Source organism: Myotis daubentonii, chromosome 15 (assembly GCF_963259705.1).
Source record: "Myotis daubentonii chromosome 15, mMyoDau2.1, whole genome shotgun sequence".
In the NCBI taxonomy this organism is placed as follows: domain Eukaryota; kingdom Metazoa; phylum Chordata; class Mammalia; order Chiroptera; family Vespertilionidae; genus Myotis; species Myotis daubentonii.
The window spans coordinates 51,082,365-51,102,231 of NC_081854.1; the positions used below are offsets into that span (position 1 = coordinate 51,082,365).

Here is a 19,867-nt window from a genome sequence, read left to right on the forward strand (position 1 = left end):
GATGTATTTTTTTAAAAAACAGCTTGGAAGCTTCTAACATTGATGAGCTCAAGGTTCACTACCAGTCTGAGGATTTTGTTTCTGAGAGGTGAGGACAGTGTCAACAACATTCAAGAAAGAAAGCTCATAGAAAGGTTATAAGATGATCTCCCTAAAATGAAATTATACTCATTTTGGGAGATAATTATTACTAATAAGTAGATCAAAGTGACAAGATAGTAAAAAAAAAGATCAGAGATTAAATAGCTAGCACCCACACTGACTAACCTTTTCAAATTATAATTAATTGCCCAAGAGCAAAAAATAGCCATGCATTTGTAATCCTTTGTTTGCTTAATGTTGCCTTTGGGGAATCCAGAATCAAGTATTAAATGAGTTCCTCAGAAATGAGAAGTTAAATTTTTATTGTTTCAAGAAACTGCATGTTCTCAAAAGACACTGTCTGGTCCTGAGTTACTGTTGGAAAGCTGCATTTCAGAAGGTAAAATGATCATCAAGACTATAACCCCTGCCCCCATCAATTCTCATCTTCATTTGTAAGCATCATAAATGGTTTCACCTTCAATATATGTCCTATTAGTTCCCAAGGAGTGAGTAATTCCATCTCAATATGCCATACATGATGATAATATTGATAATAGAGATTATTTCCAAGCACCTATTAGAAAATAATAACTAGCACTGTATTAATCATTTATCAACCCAAATATTCTTTTTATCTTTTTTAACCTAGAAAGTTTGGGGTAAGTAGGTTAAGCACCTTGACTAAATTCAAATGGATAATGAAATTCATTTGATGCCAAAGTTGATAATTCTTTCCTTCAGAACACAGGATTTTCTACTCAATTATTTGGTCTTTATGTCCAGAATGATTCCTACATATAATAAAAGACTAGAGTAATGAAGTTTCCATTTTTTAGTCTTACTCATTCTCTTCTTCTTAACTGATTTTTTTCACACGATCAAATAGGATTCTTAGATAGAGGGCTAGAGTAATTTCAAGTATTTCTCTCCAATACTTCTGAGACATCACTTGCCAAAAATAGTCTCTAGGCCAGGGATTTTCAACCGGTGTTGAAAATTCCCTCTTAGGCTAATGACAATGCCATCTAGTCTTATACTATAAGTTATCTTTAGGAAAGTGCTTCATTGGACTTTGTCATTATAAGGACATTTGAAATGAATACAAACCTGTTTTAATGGTGGTGAACAGAATCAAAATACAAAGCTACTTCCTCTACTTTAAATATACATTTAGAGAGAGTACTTTTCCAAGGTAATTTTTCTGAATATGGAAAGGCAAATTCTAAATTTGAACTGTAGGTGCCTCAGGGACTAACTAGCTGAGACTCCTTTGTCTTAAGCTCAAATAGCGGGACAGTGACAACAGAAAGGAAGCTCTGTCCATGCTGTGACTCGTGGACAGAGTTTTTGATGACAAGAACATTTGGTATTAGATTTTAAATTGATGCTGAGTGACAGAACGTCTCCCATATCTCTGTCGCTTGCAGACAACTATCACAAGCTCAATTTGCTTAATAGGAACATTTAATGTGCCATCCCACAGAAAAGCAGGTGCCTTCCAATGAGCAGTGGCCAATATTGCTTTCGAGAAATACAAAAACGTGTCTGCCTTCACCGAACCAATTATTCGGCCAACTATACATTGGGGAAATTAATTCTTGAAGCAAAAGATTTCATTACATTCATAACCACAAATATTGTTCTTTGATATAAACTGCCTGGCTCTCTTGACTCAGTGACCTTTTATTTTGGTATATCTAATAGATTTATAATATGTTCTCGGAAGAAGCTTTTTTTTTCTCTCTCACAAATTGCTCTTTCAACTTCTTGAATATCAGATGAATGTTAAGTCCTTCCAGAGATATCTGAAAAGTCAATAACTCTAAATATTTTGTAAATTTGGCTTCCAATTTGCTTCATAGATGCAGAATATCATAGAATTTCAATGTTGGAAGGGATCATAGTAATGATTCGGTTTAATCTAATAAAGTGTCTTTCTTTCCTACTGGATCACGACACAAGAACCAAAGTGATATCCAATTAATCTTTATATTCCCAGTTCCTGGTAAAAAGTCTTATATGTAAAGTCATAACTATACAATAACTAAGTGTGTGTGGGGGGGGAAGACAATAATAAGATAATTTAGCTCAGAGTCTTCCAAAAAGTGGTGCATTTACCACCAAAGGTGCAAGACTTAACTGGTAATTGGGCAAGTATCAGTATGTTATTTCCTATATTTAGATATACCTTTAATATTTATTATTGGAATTAAGAAATAATAAGCATAAAATTATAAACTTAAAATAAATAGTAAATTTAAAGAAAGTGTAATAAACAAAACTATAGGTGATATCATTGACAGTAAAAACTGTGAAGGGAAGAACTAAAGAATGATAGAAATATCTTCTACCCAATGCTTGGTCCTCTCATTCTATCTCTTTGTTATAACACCTGGGTTATTATAATATTATTATTATCATAGTTGTGGATATTATCTTATAGAAAAACATAATGTGATTTTGTTATAACACCTAGGTTATTATACTAGTAATATTACTAGAGGCCCAATGCACAAAATTCATGCACAGGTAGGGTCCCTAGCAGCTGCCAGCTGCCAGCCGGGGCCTCCCTTCATTCCAAGTTGCCCCTTGGTGATCAGCACATGTCATAAGGAGCGATCGAACTCCTGTTTGATCGAACTCCTGGCCAGTCAAACTTCCGAGGGGACACTTTGCATATTAGACTTTTATATATATGTAGATTATTATCATTATCATAGTCGTGGATATTATCTTATAGAAAAATATAGGATTTTATGATGCACTGAAATGTAGGTTTATAGTTGATTGAAAGAAGGGGTGTTGCATTTGAAATGGAGCCAGAATCAGACTTCTAGAAAGTGTTAATTTTCTTGATCCTTTTTACATTACAGTAGCAAATACATTGTATTTCAGTATCTATTATCATCTAAGACATATTTAAAGAGCTCCCCATATTTTTATCTTTTATTATAAACGAGGCCTGTATGTGGTACTTTGGAACAAATAATGAGGAATTATTAGAGATGCAGTTTTACTCCTGTTAAAATTGGACTTGCAGGCTGTGAAACCCGCTCCCATCATTGTTTCTGACATTCATTTTCATTTTCATTTTGGAATGTTATTACAATGGCGCTCATTCCACTGTCAGGTTTTCTGAGCAGAGAAGTGGTAGGAAGGCATTAAACCTTGCACTGAGCAGGAATTAGGCAGTTGGTGCCTGTCTGAAATGAGTATCAGGAGAAGAACTTGTCACTGTTTTCCCAGAGCAAATGATTTAACAGGGGGTGATTATTTTTCTTCTACTTTTTTTTTTAAATGAATGAGAACAATGGCTATGCACATAAGTTTACTCCACTGGTCACATAAAACATCTCAACAGCCTCAGCCCTGTGTTCCTTCTGGCCCTCTCTGGAGGCGACAAGGTGTTTAAAGGGAGACAGAGGTTCCTTTGGGGATATAGAATGCTGGCTGATCACCTGACTCTTCCTATGTTTAGATATTGGAAACAATGTGTGAATTCTGCACACATGTTTCCTTTGGAGTCACCTTAACATAACGTTGTCCAAGTTCACATCCATGTAATGCTAACAAATGACCGGAGAAAGATTGTTAAGATGGGTTACACTATATATGAAATGTCTCCAAAATTTTTAAAAATATTTTTAATATATTTTTATTGATTTCAGAGAGGACGGGAGAGGGAGCGAGAGATAGAAACATCAATGATGAGAGAGAATCATTGATCGGCTGCCTCCTGCACGCCCCCTACTGGGGATTGAGCCCGCAACCCAGGCATGTGCCCTTGACCAGAACAGAATGTGGGACCCTCAGTCAGCAGGCTGATGCTCTACCTACCAGCTAGGCTCTGAAGATTTTTTTAAAAATAACTTTTTCCCACAAATTATTTGCTCTCCTTTTTTAACTTCTTAGTTGGGGATATTCGGAGTGACTAATTCAAATGACTATGTCCAGTCAAGTATTCCTAAATTCCTTTCTTGGTGTACTCATAGGAGGCTACCGACTGGTCATAAGATATTGGATTATGTAATGTTCACAAAACAATTCACTGATTAACATTAATTTCTGATTAGCTTTCTGCAATGTAATTTCAGATTACTGTGAGGTATTTTACAATAAAGCCAAGGACTTAGTCATTTTGGTATAGTTAAATTACCTTGACTAAAAGGAGAATAAGATTTGGGGAAAATACAGACCTTGATTGTGGTGGTGGCTACACAACTGTGTATATCTGTCAAAATGTATACAACTGTATACAGAAAGTGTTGGATTTTCCTGTATATGAATTATATCTTAATAAACTACTAGCTTACTAAGAAGATAAAATGACCACTGTAGTTTCAAAATAACATCACCAATGTTTTATCTCATCTTCTCTATGCATTTTTTCTTTAGCTGATCTTATTAAACTTTCCTCCCCACCACTCCATGGGAGAATTCAGCAAGAATGTTTTCAATGACCTGCACTTTGCAAAATCAGTGGTCATTTAGCAATTCTCATCTTATTTGACATCTCATCATCATTTACGTGATATTCCAAAACAACAACAATCAAGTTTCTTCACTTTATTTCCGGGATACTGTTACTCCCCTGCCCCCCACCCCTCAATATTCCTTCTATCTTACTCACTGTTTTTCCAGGAACTAACTTCCTCTTTTTCACCCCAATCTCATGACTTGAAAAGCATTAGTATATTCTCTCTCTCTCTCTCTCTCTCTCTCTCTCTCTCTCTCTCTCTCTCTCTCTCTTACACACACACACAGGTAGAGAGAGATGGATATAACTTGGTGTTTTATTAACTTCCTGGACCTGTGTTTTGATGCCTGACATTACTTTGAGGAAGATTCTGTCATTATTGTTTCAAATAATTCTTTCTGTTCCCCTTTCTCATTCTTTTTTTATGTTTTTTCCCCAATACATGTATGTTACACCCTTTGTAGTTGTTCCATGCCTCTTGGATATTCTGTTCTGTTGTTTTTATTTTTTTCCATCTTTTTAATGTTTGCTTTTCAGCTTTGGAGGTGTCAAAGGAGACATCCTCAAGCTCGGAGATTTCGTCCTCAGCCGTGTCCAGTCTGCTCACAAGCCCATCAAAGGCTTTCCTCCTTTCTGTTAGTGTTTTGATCTCCAGCATTTCTTTCTGGTTCTCCCTTAGAATTTCCAACTCTGCGTCATTGCCCATCTGTTATCCCATGCTGTCTCCTCCATCCATTGAGCCCTTCATCGTGATTGTTTTAAATTTCTGTCCCCGTAATTCCAACCTCCCTGCCACATCCGAGTCTGATTCTGATGCTCCCTCTCTCCTCAGTGAAAGCGTTAACTGGAGAACACAGGGCTTGAGCCTGACAAAACCTAACAAATGTCAGAGGGAAAGCTCGTTCTGTTGGCCTAAGCCTTACACAAACATGATCCCTTGCGTGGTTATTTTACAGAGATTCCTGAAGACAATCACCCCTGCACAGGCCCTCGAGAAAGGATGTCTGGCGCCAGCAGGACAAAGGACAAGGCCATAAAAGTATGATGGGGGCACAGTCCTGATACCTGGGTCAAGCCGAAGCCCCGTCTGCAGCTGTCCCTGAGCCCACAAAAAGCCTGCTCCCTCCCCAGTTCACCGCTGGCTCTTTCTTGAGTCAGACCACCTGCACCCAGGTGCCTGGAATAAATGATCATTTTGATCATAGTGAGCCTTGAGTCCGTTCTGTGTGACCCCAGCCCAACCCCAAACCTTTCATTCAGGGTTTTTTTTTTATTGTACTTTTTAACATAACTTTTAATTATTTCTTGAGACCTAGACATGATGAACTGGGCGCAATGAGCAGCTGTCACTGTCAACAGGACTTTCACAATGTAGTGGTAAGTGGTTGGGGAAGAAGGAGCTGTCTATGGTCCAATGGTTAGGTCTCTGTCTATTAGTGAGCCTTCTATTTCTTAAAGAAACATACCTTCCGTTCCCTGCTCCCAATAGAGGAAGGTATGGGTCAATTAGTTTTCTCTGCTTCATCACAAGCAGGGTTTGTGACCATTTCTTCTCTTTGTTGACTACCTGACAGTCTTTTCTACAAGAATATGCCATCTTTTACCTTTAAGTCCTACATAATTCCTTGTCCCTAGAGATTCACCATTTTTCTCATTTCCAAGTTTAACATCTGTGTGACTATCTGCTTCACTGAAAATGCAACCAGGTTATTTGCTGCTGAGTACTGTTTATTACCCCAGCCCCTGTCCAGAGACTCCAAAGAGATTTGCATTATGATGGTGGCTCAAGTGGGAGACTGGGAGCAAGATGATATGTGTCCTGATGCTTAGGAGTCCCTAATTACAACTCACAAACATCCCTTTTCTCCCCCTTTAAGTAGCTTACCACTTTAAACTGCCTCAAAAGATTTCTTTGCCATAATAATTCTTCATTAATAAGATGGCAGCATAATGGAATACAACAAACTGCAGGGCTACTTACAGGGAAATAGAACCACAAATGTGACGTCTCATATTCACCATGCAGAATTCAGTGCAGCACGTGGGTGAAAAGCGCTTACATCAACTCTCCTCTTAAAGAAATACTGCTGTTAATCACTGGCAGACCATTTCCTCCTGTTGTGTTTTACTCTGCATTCGTGAATTTCTTGGTACAGTAGCAAGTGCACTGCCCTAGCAAGCAGGAGACCTGGCATCATCCCTGGTTATACAACATTGCTCTGTCTGGTTGTGAGAATCAATACAATTAGTACATCAACTCTACCAACTAAGTTGACTCTTAATGTTCAACTTTTATCGCCTTTTCCATAATCCATATTTTTGTTTCCTATGGTCTTTATTTTTTTTAAAATACATTTTATTGATTTTTTACAGAGAGGAAGGGAGAGAGATAGAGTTAGAAACATCGATGAGAGAGAAACATCGATCAGCTGCCTCCTGCACATCTCCCACTGGGGATGTGCTCGCAACCCAGGTACATGCCCCTGACCGGAATCGAACCTGGGACCCTTCAGTCCGCAGGCCGATGCTCTATCCACTGAGCCAAACCGGTTTCGGCTATGGTCTTTATTTTTAATTTCTAGCTCAATATTCTATTTTTTCATGAAAGTCTCCTTATTTTAAATCCACTCAAGTTCCTTATGGGTCAAATTTTGGAAACATTATTAGATAGAAGTGGCTGCTGTCCTTAAATTTATTTGAGGTTCTAATGTGGAAGAGGAACTAGATAATTTATATATATTATAGTACAAAGTTTTATGTCCATCACAACGATATGAAGTAGATGTCTCTGAACCATTTACAGATGAGAAATCAGAGACAAAGCAGTGATTTTTCCAGGTTGACAGCTTTAGTGACTCATTAAACCAGGTCTAAGTACAGAGCGCATGTACTTTTAATTGTGCTGAAGTTAACAAAGTACCTAAATCTAGTCTAAACCCTTAATCTCTCTGATCCATGGTCATGTGGATTAGAAGCTTCATAACTCCACTCTTCTCTGATTCTTTAATTATAAACACAAGTGTCCTTGGTCTAATGTTCCATTCCACTGACTCATGAAGTTCTGCCATGATACTTGTCATCAGTATTGCCAAAAATTAATGACATTTCCCCCCTTTTTGCCATGCAAAGAGACTGGATGAACTACTCCAGAAAAGCCTAGTGGTAAGTCAATTTCCTTGTGTTTCTTAACCCACTGACCCAGATTCCTTTCCTCTCCTGCACTGTTCATGCTCCATTAGTCAAGTACTGTGTCCATTCTCCCACCTGCTCTTGACTCACTCACCAGGATCAAGCCTATTGCTGCAGGCTCCCGGCCAGTTCCCTTACCCGGAGCCTCTTTCCCCACCTCATGCCTACTGGTACAACTCTTCTAACACAGTGCATCTGGTCTCTGTAATTTCAATTACTTCTGGGCCAAGTAATTCAGTGAGTCTTTACTACCCTCAGAGGAAGAAAAACAAATAAACACACAACACACACCCGCTCCATTTTCTGATGCGTGGCTGTTTCTGCAGCCTCATCACTGAGACTTCCTCCCACTCCCCACAGTCTCATTGCTCTGGCCGGTTCGCTGTGTTGCTCAGTATAGAACACCATGCCTGGAATCCTCTCAGCCCTTTTCTTCATCCACTCCTACTCCCTCTTCCAAATGAAAATCGAGCATCCGTTCTCCTTGAAGCCTTCCTTAGTCTTCTCACACCTCCCGTTCCCGCTGCATTAGGTGTTACGATGTGTTACTTCTATGAAGGTTTTATTTTTAATAACACACCATTCATCGCTTCTCGGCCTTTTGGCTAAGATCAAGTGTAGTATCTGTTCTTACCAGTTTAATAACACACCATTCATACAATATACTCATTTGGTGGTCTTTTCCCACCCTAACATTATGAGCAACATGAAGATAAATGTGCCAATCATATTGCTGCTTTTAAAACTTATATAGCATTTCTTATGGGCACTAGGCAGTGTTTTAAAACATTTTACAAATATTAACTTGTTGACTCCTTCTTACAATCTTATGAAGTAGGTACTATTATTATCCACGTCACACATGTTAACATATTGAGGTAAAAATAAAGTAGGCAACTTGCCCAAGGGCCCTCAGATAGTACGTGGTAATCCTGGACAGTCTGGTTTCAGATTCTGTTCTCCGAACTCTACTTTATGCCACAGAGCTGTGCTCTCAGTATCGGACTTTGTGCTGGGAAAGAGTAGGTGTTCAACGAGTATTTCTCTAGTGAGAAAATAAACTCTATTTCTGTTCAAAAGTGCAACATTCAATATTTAACTATATAATTAGAATGTTAGAATCAAACAACAAAATCACCTTTCAATTGAGCAGGGCTTTCTTCATAATGCACTTCAAATTCTGGAAAATCACTCTATGGGGGGGGGGGAGAATGGCAATATTATCTCTAAACATAATAAAAGCAGCTCAACCTTGGAGATATACATCAATGAGTGAAACACTGAGTGTCCCCTATTTCAAGTGCTTTTAGTGTTAAAACAGCAGAGAGGTCCCCCCTTTAGTTTTCATTTTATGAAAAGCACTTACTGATGCTGCTGGTTGTAACTGTGTCCCTTGGCTTGTCCTCTGTAGGGACCCCACCTGTGGGTGAGGCCACGCAGGAGAAGAAGCTGCTCATGACTCCATCAACATGAGCGCTCGCAGCAAGAAAAACTAACCCGGATGCCTCCAGACGACACATTCACTGACAATCCACGCCTCCACAGTATCCCTGTGTCCTGTGATGGACAGGGTTTGATATCCACCCAGAATAAATTAAGCAGAGGAGAAGTAAAAATGAAATGCTAGGAAGTACTGAGTACAACTCTCTCTCTCTTTTTTAAGTTACCATCCTGTGGTCATCTGGAAACAGAAAAGTTTAATTTAAGAAGAACAAACAGGCCTGTTTGTCTTTTTCACCTGTTTAAAAAAGGGAAATGAAATAGCACATTTCATATTTCTGAAGGGTTCCAGGTTGGAAATTTTCAACATGAGTCGTTTTGATAAGTGGTATGATAAATTACGGTAGATCTGTATGAATAACAATAGGCATAATTCATCTGGAAGTCACTACAGGGTGATTTAATTCTACCACCACCCTGCATGGCAGTCCACATCACTGTGCCTTTATTATATGTAAGGAAGTGGAGGATCCCTGAAGGAAACAGCCTAGTACCACCAGGATGTAACTGTAGTTTTGTCTGATTTCACCCCATATATCAAATGATCACCTCTCTCCCTTTGAAGAGTTTGCTTGGAGTATATACGTGTGTGTGTGTGTGTGGGGGGGTGTTTACTGAAGAAAATGGGTACATATAGAAACTCCATCTTAGTCACTCAAGGAATCACATTCCAAAGGAAGGAAAGAGGAAGGAGATCTTCCAGAAATTTGTGTGGAACCAAGAGGGTGTTTGGTTTCTTTAGGCAGATAACCACCTTAAAGTGAGAAAAAGGGGAAAACATGAATGTAAATGTTATGGCATCTGCCACTGACCATACAGACTTCTACGTAAGGGATGGGGTAGCAGAGATTCTGGCGTGGTAGCAGCAGTACTAATAGTGTAACAGCATTGGTATTTTTAAAGAGATTACACATGCCAGTGACCACCGCAATCACTCTACATGGCTCGTCTCACCTATTTATCAAAGCAACCTAAAGACACGGCACCGTGACCATCCTTTATCTCAGAGAAGGAATCGATGGCTTGACGTGTTGACAAAGTGTGGTCTGTAGAAGTCTAAAATGGCCCCCAAAGTCTGCCACTCCCTTCAAATGAGGGTGTGCGTTCTGAGCATGATGGGATGGTCACTCCAGTCAAGAGGTTGTCATATAGCACCACGGAATTCAAGAGAGGCTACTGGCTAGGCATGGCCTCATGATAAAAACCCTTAAAAAGAACAAGGCTGTTCCTCAAGAGGATATTTCAAGCATGAGAAGGATCCAACACGAGGGAAATTCTGTTTCTGACTTTGCAGATGAATGGGGCGACGTGGGAAGGAATGCAGGCGGTGTCTGAAGTAGAAAACAGCCTCTAGCTGACAGCCAGTAAGGAAATGGGACCTCAGGTCCAAGCAGCTAAGAGCTGAATTCTGCCACAATCACGGGGGATTGGAAGACCACCGTGACCTCAAGATGAATGCCTGACAGACCTTGATTTTGGGTTTGTGAAACTCTGGGCTGAGATTATATTCACACTGTGCTGCCAGACTTCCAACAGAAGTGTGAGCTAATAAATGGGTGTTATTTTAAGCCACTAAGTTTATGTTTGATTGTTTTAAATGTAACATTGAAAAATGTACAGTAAGCCCTCACTTAATATCCCTGACAGGTTCTTGGAAATTGTGGCATTAAGTGAAACAACATATAATGAAACCAATTTGACTATAGCATATTGATACAAAAAAGATTTATGTCCCTTTGGCATATTTCTGGTCACAAAAACATCACCAAATGTCTAAATAAAGACCCCAAACATTTCTAATATTAGATATTGAAGTAACTGTGAGATGTGTATATATGTATGTATATATATATATATATATATATATGTACACACACACACACACACACACACACACACACACATTTCCGAAAGGTTAACAAAAACAAGTAAAGTCATTATTTTCCAACCCACTTATTCCTCTTTAGAATGATGGGTGGCCAGAGCCACTCCCAGCAGCTCAGGGCACAGGTAGGACCCCACCCTGGACAGGACATCATTCCATTGCAGGGCCACTCATACACCCACCCACACTCACTGGGACTGAGAGGATTCAGACACAGCAATGAACCTAATGTGCACAGCTTCGGGGTATAGGAGGAAACCATAGTACATGGAGAAAATCCACCCAGACATGGGGTAGAACATGCAAACTCCACACAGATAGTGGTCCCAGCTAGGAATTGATTTTTTCTCTCTCTCATCAACATTATAATGAAATGACTTTGAACAAAACAACATTTTTCTAGGACCTGCTATATATAAAAGGCCATATAGTAATTAAGTTGCAAAGAGTACAAATCTTAATATGACTATAGAATTTCTTAGTCATCTGACGAGAACATGTCTCTAAAAATGAATCTAAAAGAACCGATTCAGTAAAACTTCTATAAAACATCTCAAACGTAAAGAGGCACAGCTGTGGCTTTGTGGCACCATGTAAATTTTTCAGATAAAATAAGACATAATGAGGCAGGTTGGTGAGAAACTAGGAGAATTCCCTGGCAAGTGGAATGAGGAAACTGAAACAAAGGGGTGAACAAACGACCGGAACCGCTAAGCCATTAACAGGCAGCTAATAAATCACAAGACCTATCCTCCCCAACTGGAGAAGCCTACAAGCAGATGGTCTGAATCACCACTGTCAAGGAGGCAGAGCACAAAAACCAGTAGATCTAGACTAATCCAAGATGCAGGTAAAACTGACCAGAAGAGGACCCAGGCCCCATTATACACTCATTTTAATACATCAGCATACTAAATACACCCTGAGATCTGATGAGTATTCTGTTTGGATTTTCTCCTGGGACATTCCCTAAAATTCCCTCCTATAGAAAATAGATAAAACCCCTTAGGACATTCCCCTTTTCCTCAGGAATGTACTTTGCTTCTTCTATTCTAAGCTTCTTAAAATACCTGAAATTGTGTGAAGAGAACATACCTTTGTATAGGTACTCTCTCAGATACTATAGTCTCACCATTTGACACTTGAAGAAATTGAGATACAGAGACAGACTATGCAATTTGCACACGTTCAGAGAGCTGGTGAGTGAGGAAGCTAAGATTAAATTTAGGGAACTTGATGCTACCTAATGGAAACCTACCCATCTTTAAAAAAAGAATGTGTCACAATTCTTGGGGGTTGAAAAAAATTGCTAGGCAGATGAAGCCAACACACACAGACAAATTAAGAAGACATGTTTGGGGAGCTGTAATGAGTTCAGTATGTCTAGGCTCTATAGTGTGAAGTTATAAATGAATGGTGAGAAACGAGAATGAAGAATCAGGAAATAGCCTTGGGATGCTCCGTTACAGACCATGAAACTTGTCTTCATGATGGAGAGCTGAAAACGTGTGTTTAGCATCCAGCTCAGGGTCATCACGGTCCAAAAGAAACTGTATGTTCCACTTTCATAATAGCCTAGAATATGTCATGTGCAAATTTAAGGTGAGACGAGAATTGTGAGTTCTTATCTATAATAATAAAAGGGTAATATGCTAATTAGACTGGACAGCCCTCCGGACAAAGATGGGGCAGGAGAAAAGGCAGCCTGGGTCCTGGGTACCAGAGGGAAGCCGGTGCCAGCAGCCAGGGAAAGGAAGGCTAACTCTTGCACGAATTTCGTGCATTGGGCCTCTAGTATGTAATAAAGTTTTGTCTAGGAGGTAGGTTAAATATTTGGTCTTCTTATTCTGTTTTCCTGAATGGTTAAAATAGCTGCAACATTGAACTTTTGGCACAGAAGAAAATATAAATTCACCCAAATGTAATCCCATTTCAAAATAAAGTGTAGAATCTAGAGATCTTTTTGTGCTTAAAAGTTAGCTTGAATTTACCAAGAGTGATTTTTATCTAATAAACTATAAGTAGAATCGTGTCTATTCCTGCCAATGCCAAGAAAAACACATTGTACTAGGCTGTTTTAATGTATACTCTTCTTGAATCTTCTCTCGATGGCATAATTATAACAACAGAAATATTGCTCTATATTTTTCCCAGATGCTTTTCAACATAAATCTAGTTTTCATATAAATATATTTTAAATATTCCTCCCTGAAACCCATTTGGATAATGAAATTATGGCAGGTTATACAAAGGTGCCATATACGTATAATTCTGTATGAGTACTCGTGTTACTAAAACTGGAATCAAATGACCCATTAGAATGACCACTGCTAACCCATGTAAGCCTTTCTTGTTATTATCCTCTATGTTTAATCGGGGGAGGGGAAAAAGGAAATAAACTACAATACAAAACTCATGCTAAAAATTAAATTATGGAGCATGAAACAATGTGAATTAAGCAGAACAATATTGAGAAGTGGAACATTTTGATATCTTACATTGCACACTTTTCTTTTTAAAAGGCAAATTAATCTTGAGTGTCATTTAATTATGAGATTATAATAAAATACCCAAAAGAAGAGCAGAGAAACATGAGAGCAGGCTGACAGTTGGGGGGGAAGAGGTAGCGGGGAGGGGGAGATTGAGCAAAAAGGAAAAATAAGAGAAAGAAACCATGGACACAGACAACAGTGTGGTGATTATGGGGGAGGGTTAGGCTTAAGGTTTGGGAGGAGGAGGATATGTGAGGATAAATGGCAATGGAAAATATTAATTGATTAAAATAAGTAAAATAAGGAAAAAAGAGTATTTCTGATGAAGCATTTCTACAGAAAGTGGGTATAAGACTTCAAGAGAAAAAGATGGAAATTGACCAAAAATTTGCATATAATGGAGCAGGAAAGCATTTGCCCCAAGAGTCAGGGTCATTATTTTGTTGAAGTGCATTTACTAGCTGTTTCCTCCTGGGTAGTGAAGTTCACTCACATTTCAGACTAATGAACAGGCTGTGGAGAGCTAGCTCATTGCAGAGCAGCCCTTGCAGGACGTTTTCCTCCGTGTCTAGAATTCGGGTCACCAGCCAGCAGTAAACCAGCCCTTTTGAATGGTGGTGATGAATAAGGGGTTCAGGGGTCATTTCCTTATGCTCCCGTGCAGGGACATGTTTTACTCTCAAACTTCTAAATTTATACAAGTAACACATATGAATGGTACTATACCATATTTTTCCAAAGCTGGGATCCTATTGTATATTCCATGTTTAGCCTTTTCCCCCTTATATATCTCTCTACACACACACACACACACACACACACACACACACACACACACACACGAAAATATAACTTGAAGTAGAACTGACATATAGCATTATATTAGTTTCAGATGTATAGCATAATGATTTGATATTTATGTATACAGGCTATGGCAAAAATGGGTTCACTGTTGTTCATATGGACAATAATATGATAATTAATAATAATAATATAAGAATAAACTATTTGTTTCACATACTCCCAACTGTAAACCTACTTTTGTCCCACCCTAGACTACACAATGATCACTGCAATGTCTAGTTAACGTCCACTACCATTCATGGTTCCAAAATTTTTTTCTTGTGATAAGAGCTTTTAATATTTACTCTCTTGGCAACGTAAATATGCAATACACTATTTTCTTGCTTTACCATGATTATTTCTGTCCAATATTAGGAGGGGAATCTGGAGGAGTACCCTTTCCAAGGTTTATATGACTTCAAACACTTACTAAGAATCTAATGATTGACATCAAAGTGCTGGGTTCTAGTGATGGAGGTTAAAAACATAATGTTGCTCTTCACAGACGTGCACAACAGCAGTGAAAATTCATGTGCAAAAAATGCACAGCAACTCAATGAGTGTGGCTCAATGGTTGAGTATCGACCTATGAACCAGGAGGTGATGGTTCGATTCCTGGTCAGGGCACATGCCCAGGTTGTGGAGCCCCAGTGGGGGGCATGCAGAAGGCATCCAATCAATGACTCTCTCTCACCACTGATGTTTCTATCTCTCTCTTCCTCTCCCTTCCTCTCCTCTCCTCTCCTCTCCTCTCCTCTCCTCTCCTCTCCTCTCCTCTCCTCTCCTCTCCTCTCCTTTCCTCTCTGAAATCAATTCAAAAAATGCACTGCAGTGAGACATGAAATTATAGAAATATGAACATGAAATAGAATCAATGGTAGAGAAAATGGAGTCATTTGGTCTGAGATTCCTTCTAGCTCAAATTTAACAATTCCATGGGAAGGATTCTCAATGGTCCAGGCTTGATCAGGTGTACACCTTGAACTCTGATGTGGGCATGAGCTTGGGCCACGTCTTCACTCCCTGGATCATATTAGAAGGCAGTAGCTTCTATTCTTATCCCATCACTATAGACGGGAAAGAGTGACTTTCAAAATGGCAAGAGTGTTGTTTCCCGGAAAAATAGGGCGGGTTCACTGCCAAACAAATTTTATATGCACTGTTACATCGCTAAAAAAAGGATCTTACAGGATGCAGTTAAATTTTATCTTTACTGACAGCAGAAAAGTGAAAATCAATTAAAATACTTTGTTTATGGCCTCCCATTTCTATTGGACCATGTATGGCTATTTTAAAGCAACAGCGGCTAAATTTGTCTTGTAAGGAGTGGCACTGTATCTAAGACAGCTGTAATATGTTGTGTCCATACTCTTTTCTTCCCAGACCCGGTATCTCACGAGAAAATAAAAATCTCTATATCACGTTTGTACTTGCTCATTTTTGGTTCTTCAACTGAGAAAAAATTTCAAAATAGATCTTATTTCTTATTCAACTCCTTGTGGAGGAGCTATATTGAAGGACTTCTAGAAGTGAAATATTTCCCAGAATTTATGTTAGCCTTGGTGATCAGTAAGTATGGTGCAGCTAATACAGACATCATGGGGAATGAGGTCAAAAGACAGATCTGAGTTCAAGTACAAAAGTAGAGGCTACACTGTAAAAACCATGATTCTTGTTCTCTCTCCAGTGAACTGCTCCATGCTTTCCTTCATCCCCCACTGCCACCATTTGTTTGGCCATATTTTTCTTCATCTGCCCTACTCTTCCAACAGGTACATGAATTTGTTGAGGACCAAATATGTTCCTAGAACACTTCTAAGTGATGATAAACACGGTGGCAGAGGGATGACATCATCTTTGTGCAGATTTGACATTAGAACAGAAATAAGAGCTACGAAGATTAGGAATAAAGCAAGGAGAGCAGCTAGCAGGGGTGGGGAACGTCCAGCCCAGAGGCTGTATAAGGCCCTCCAAATCATTTCGTCTGGCCCTGCCAAGGCATTAGGGATGCGTTATTAAATGTTTGACCAACTGTAGCAGCTCATTTAAGTTGGTCATTTTGGACGGCCCACAAATGATGTTATAAATATCCAAACGGCCCTTGGCAGGAAAAAGGTTCCCCACCCCTGACCTAAGGCAATAAGGCTGATGGGTGGGAAGTGGACATAACAGAGACAGTTCCAAACTTTTCTAAAGAAGTAATTTTGGAGCAGGAACTTGAAGTAGGGAACCCACCATGCAAATAAGTGAAAGAAAAGGCACGCTAGGATAACTGAATGGGTACCACAGATTAAATGTGCTGGATATGTTAAAGAAAAGGTAGGCGGGTCCCCGCAGCTGGAGCACAGTGGGAAAAGGTAGAGATAGGTGCCAGAGAAAAAAAACATACCATGTCTAACTTAATCATTCAAGATATGATCGCAGTGTTGGCTGGCGATTCCTAGGTTAAGTCTGCTGGAGAGGAAATGGTATAAGGCATCCCTCCCTGCTTTTGAGAAACTTGTGTATCTTCGGGAAGATAGAAGTTAAACATATATGAAACAAGGGCAAACAATTTTAGAGACGATGATGCGCAACACAAACGTTAAGTACTGCTCAGAAAGATTAATCAGTGAGGCTAGGGGACCTAGCATCATTGCAAAAGTGGAACCTGAGGTGTATGAAATTACACAATCTGCAGGAAAAGCATTTGCACTGGAGGACATCTTGGAATAATAATGCACAAAATACTCTTCAGTGAGAAATAGGGTTTGTGTACAAGATAGGGCAGTTAGGGTCAGACCTATCACTTATTCAGCTAAATGCAGGAGGATCATAAGTCCTTGAAGAATAGGACTTGTTTGTTTCAGCATGATTATTAATAGTACTGTCTTTCACTCTCAAAAGTGTTCTGGTTTAGATGATAAATTATACAGTCGCCCTAGCAAGAGATAACATCTTGCATATATAGACTGGAAACCATGCATGCAAATATAGGAACTTTTACCCAAGCTGAGCTTAGATTCTAACTACAGAAGGTGGAGATAGATATGAGACAAGTTTAATCACCAGTTCATTCAAGTATCAGTGAATAAACTTGCAAACTTCTATCTTCTACTAATGAGACCCCCACCATAAGAAATATCCAAAGAAAAGTTTCCAAAAGATCTTTCAAATTCACTTCTTTATTAAGTTGGTATTTTACATCATGACTGGATTGTGGTAGTAATAAATGATATAAACATAGGAATATTAAATGGCAACATGTTTTTTTAATCTACAATCATTTATTAAATACTTTGATGTATAGGAGATTTCATTCACCAAGTAAGGTACTTTGGAATATAAATTTCCTCCAAAATTTCCTTTGGAAAAGAGCATAATGATGACTGGTGTACACTTGGTGAAACATAGAAACAGACAGGCTCTTTTGCTTTTATTGCTGTGATAGGTTAGTAGGAAAAATAAGCTTATGAATAAATGAATGTATCTGACAACCGAGTTAATAGCTCTCAGATCTTATTTTGATCAATGAGTCATGTAAGAAAGCTTTGTTTAGACCTTGGCTAATCAATGAGCTATTTTGTAAAACAAGAAACCTAGATTTGAGGGAATTGGATTAATTTTTAAATGTGACACATCAGGTAAAGAAAAATCTGTGAAGATGTTAGGGTTTTCAGTTGAAGCTCTTTAGAAGAGTAAGTAGTGATGAGAGTGGGTGTTCCACAAGCATGGCAAACTCAAAGGCTAACACAGACCAAATAAACAAGGTTTAAGATTATGTGGGCCACAAAAAAAACAAGCTTCAATTTTCATAGAAACGTAGGTTTATTTTGATAGAGACATGCTGAATACAAAGGGCTGAAATAAATGAGTAATCATCAACGTAAAATAATAGAACATTTTAATAAAAATTAGTATTTTTTCTTGAACATTAACTTACCAGACACTGAATAACTGCAAATTAATAAGCATAACGCAAATAAACCAATTTTTCTTGTTTTCCGAAAGCGAAATATTTCCTGTTGCGCACACCAAACAAGTCAGTACAAGACTAATGACGTGGCAATTAGCCGCTAAAATATTCGCTGCTAGTATTAGTGGAGAGAAATGGTGTGCCTGTGCGTAAGGCGCATAAGGGAAATGAATGCAACATGATTATAGTAATCAGTCATTAGCGAACGCTGCAGGCCGTTATTAATAATTATGTATAACAGGATATTGTAAAAATTTAGTTATGAAATTTTTATTAAAACATTTCTTACACACTGTTATAGTGGCTGGGCTGCAAAAATATTTGCTGTGGGCCGCGAGTTTGACATGCTTGGTGTACCAGCTTTAGGAAACTCCAGCATGCTTTATTTCCATTCACCCGAATATAATATTTGACCTCTGTCCCATTGACATTAAAATCCTCTTGTAATTTTGTTGCCAAAATGAGTAAGACTAAATGAACCTTAGGTTGCAATGAACAAGATCAGACTCTGATTGTTTTTTACCATCGGGTTCTCAGTCTGTTCAGTTTGACAATGAGGGCATCTAGTTATTGTTCTCACATCCTTCAATTCTCTGCTCAAATGCCATCTTCTCAATAGAGACCATTTGATCATAGCTGAACTCACAGAGACGAAGTACAATGGTGACTGCCAGGGACTGGGGTGGGGGAAATGGGGAGATGGGAAGATGTTAGTCAAAACATACAAACTTACAGACATAGAATAAATTCCTGAGATCTATGATACAGTATATAAAACTGTATTATATACTTGAATGTTGTTAAGAGAATACATTTTAAATGTTATTAACACACACACACACACACACAGTAATACTGTGAAATGAGGGGGGTTGTGAACTAACCTTTGTAGGGGAGGAAAGATAATTTTCCCTCTGCCCTTCTAGGTTATTGTCTGAGACTCCCCTACAATAAAAGACAGATTAAGAGGGGGAAAACAAAGAGAAATTCAATCTCATGTATGCCTCCTCTATTCATGGGAGATACCCAGGAAAACTGAGTAAGTTTCAAAATGGCCCAAGCCACCACCTTAAACACCATCTCCCGCTAAAGAAAAAAGAAAGATGTTGGGGGCAAAGAGGGTAGGAGGAGGCTATGGGAGGCTACCAGGAAAATCACAGAACATAAAGGCATGGTTGTTATGCAGGTCTAAGTACCAGCCTTCTCCCTTGGTAAGAGTTTCAAGAGATGTAGATTGACCCATCTGCAGGTACAGAAAGGGAGAGTCCCTTACAATTGGAGAGCTTCTCCTACATGTACTATTTATTAAAAGTAATCAGCTCAAGATAAACCTAATGCCACAGAGGCATGTTTTGGATGTTATATCATTTTGCAATATAGACATGTGTCAAACCATCTCGTTGTAAACCTTAAACGTACACAATGTTATATGATATCTTTAA

General features: G+C 38.8%; 1 pseudogene; it reads left to right on the plus strand.

Annotated features, from left to right (window-relative positions):
- Window positions 1-8,335: 8,335 nt before the first annotated feature.
- Window positions 8,336-8,500, plus strand: LOC132217679 (U2 spliceosomal RNA; annotated as a pseudogene).
- The last annotated feature ends 11,367 nt before the right edge of the window (window positions 8,501-19,867 follow it).